We start from the raw sequence: 3,147 nt of genomic DNA on the forward strand, positions 1-3,147 counted from the left end.
CATTCTGAAAAGAAGCAACCCAGGCGCACACGTTCTTAATGCCCCAGACAAAGACTGATTTCTTTTCCTTTTTAAGCGAAGCTTTATAGGCTCAGAAGTGTCGGTGGTGGTGGCGGTATCACGCTTAAAAGTGGGCCGATCCTGGTGGTTGCGCAGAAAGGGTCTAAGCTCAATGGCACATACCGAGGACAAAAAAGAGACAAAGAGAGAGAAAGCAAGAAAGAGAGAAAGAAAGAAAGAAAATATCCAGGAAGGTCAGATACACACACGTCATGCTTCGCTTACCCACATTTTCGCGACAGTGGAAGGGCTGGTGATTGTTTATGCAGTTTTTTATACTGCCGAAAGCTTACATTACACATTGATGGGGCTTACAGGCATATGTTGCTTTTTCATTTCTCACAATACTCACCGCAATGATTTCCCAGAGGCTATAGATGCTTTGAACATATTGAAAAATACTAAGTATTTCTTTCGGTACCGCTTCGTGATAATGTAGCTGAATTTGTAACATGTCCACGCAATGACACCATAATTTTTAATAAGGCAAAAGCCTTATATGTCTCATCCTTCAGTCGATTTTCAACTTCCTTGAGCGAAAACCGTGTCGTCGAAGAGAAATCGTACACCAAGAGAAGTTTATTGTCATCTCTGCATTTTTACAATTCACTGGTGTAACACCATCATTTTTCTTGATATACTGGTGTCTGTTTACACACTATTACACACAATTATACACTAGACATTTGTAACATAAAATTTGATCAGTTTCGAACAGTTATACAATGTTTAGGCTATTACATTGTACTTTCGTTCAGCCTTGCACAGTTATACAATGTTTAGTTTGACTCACAATACATTTGAAAATGCACATGCAACCATATGGATCAGCCTTGTATTTTTATACAATGTTTAGGCTGCCCCTTATTTCTCACAAAATTGTTATTCTTTAAATGTTGTTGGGGTCACACAATTTCATTTTTTCCCTAAGTTTCGAAGACTTAAAGGCGTGTTAATATGGAATAATTGGGATTTCAACTGTGTTTTCTTTTACTATCCAAAATTTCGTATGCCATTTTTTAAGGAAATTGTCTATTCCATTTTTTTCTTGCTCTTTATTTAATATTTTGTACATCATGATTGTGATGTTTTTTAATACCGGATATACCGCTTTTTGTGGCTTTTTTTTTTAATTTCAGCAAGCCCTCTTCTTTTCCACAAATTATACATTATTACTATGGTCAGTAATTTTTCAAAGAGGCTTTTCTTCTTCTCTTCTTTGGCTAGATTTGTTCTGAACTTGGTATTGGCTATCTTCCAAACAACTTTTGCTGAAGGGCATTCTTTGAATGCATGTCTTTGCGATTCAGGTTGTTTGCAGTTAGGACATTCCTCTGATGGTGTGATCCCGAACCGTGCAAGTCTTATTTTTGTCGGGAGAATTCCCCACCGTCTTTTCCATTCAAAGTATTTCACTTCCTTCAGTAATTGCGCTTGTTTCCAAAATTTCCACTTATGTGGTAGACTAGAGCACTGCACGGGCTCGGGCTTACCCGAAAGCCCGCGCCCGGCCCGGCCCGTCGGCCGGGCCGGGCCGGGTAGCACAGTTTTTTCACGGGCTCGGGCCGGGCTCGGGCACGGCGTGTGCTTTTTGACTCGGGCCCGGGCCGGGCTCGGGTTTTTTGACGAGGGCCCGGGCCGGGCTCTGGCTTTCTGGTGGTGTGCATGTAACGTGCAGCGAGTTATTCTCGGGTGTCTCAACTCTGAAAAACATTATTTTTCGGTCTCGGGCCGGGTTCGGGCCGGTTTCGAGTCGGGCTCGGGCCGGGCTCGGGCCTAAGGTAAAGGGGTGGCGGGCCGGGCCGGGCAGGTAACGTAGATTATTTCCGGGCCCGGGCCGGGCCCGGGTCTCGCCATAAATGTTTTGATCGGGCTCGGGCGGGCCGCCCAACGTAAAAACGGGCCCGGGCCGGGCTCGGGCTGAAAAAATCGGCCCGTGCAGTGCGCTATGGTTGACTTTTTGGTACATATTACATATCCAACTCCTTCAGAGCCATTGTAGCACTTATTTCTGCGGTCTTTATGTCTGCTAGTGGGGTTTCTGGACAGAGTTCCTCGATCGCTTTTATTTTGTGTTCACTGCTTCTTTGTAAAATTGAAGCAGGATTTCGGCTCTTGGGCCTTTCCAGATCTCTGTTGTGACAAAGCGATCAAGAGTGCTAATCCAATATCTCAGTAAAGGTTTTCCAAGGAAGTTATTCTCGTTAATTAATGAGCTTACTGTTTTTGCTGCCAGAGTTCGTGCTGTTAGAGAAACGTTTGGTATCCCTAAACCCCCTCGTGATGGGGGTATTCTAGTAACTGTTTTTGTAACTGGTGCTGGTTTTTTTCCCCAAAGGAAGCTCCCTATGAGGGCAGTCAATCTGTTTGCAACCAGTCGAGGCATTTTTGCAATTCTTGCTACATAGAAGGCAGGAGAACATAGTTTTGTTTTCACTACTTCCGCCTTCTCTATTAAGCTTAAATCTTGATGGCGTGGGTTTACGGCCACTTTAGCAGCTTTTTTTAGGTGTTCGTCCGAACTTTTTGGGGAAATGTCTCCTGGTTGAAACCACAATCCGAGAACTTTTGCAGCTTGCAGAAATTGCACTTCATCAAGTGATTGTTCTCTAAAATCTCCAAATCGCAGTGCTTTGCTTTTTTTTGATTAATTCTTGCTCCAGATATTATAGGATAGTCTTCGAAGATTTGCAGAAATGTCTGGTAACTGCATTCATCTTTAATAAATAAAGATATATCATCCGCAAAGGCTGAAATTTTTATTTCCCCCAATTCTGGCAAAGAGAAACCTCTCATTCTTTTTTCTTGGTCGACTCTTCTCAGTAGCGGATCCAAAGTCAATACAAAAAGTCCTGGTGAGAGTGAACAACCTTGTCGCACCCCTCTCGTAACCGAGAAACAATCCGTGAGCGTGTTGTTAATTTGTATTTCACTTGTAATATCTTTATATAGTAATTCGATGATGTCTATGAAGTCCTGAGGGAAACCGAATTGTTTCATAGTCTCATATATGTAATGATGGTTCACTTTATCGTATGCTTTGTCTTGATCTATCGTGATGAAGGCACCTTTAGTTTGTTTTTGTTT

Source organism: Dermacentor silvarum, chromosome 9 (genome assembly GCF_013339745.2).
Source record: "Dermacentor silvarum isolate Dsil-2018 chromosome 9, BIME_Dsil_1.4, whole genome shotgun sequence".
Classification (NCBI taxonomy): domain Eukaryota; kingdom Metazoa; phylum Arthropoda; class Arachnida; order Ixodida; family Ixodidae; genus Dermacentor; species Dermacentor silvarum.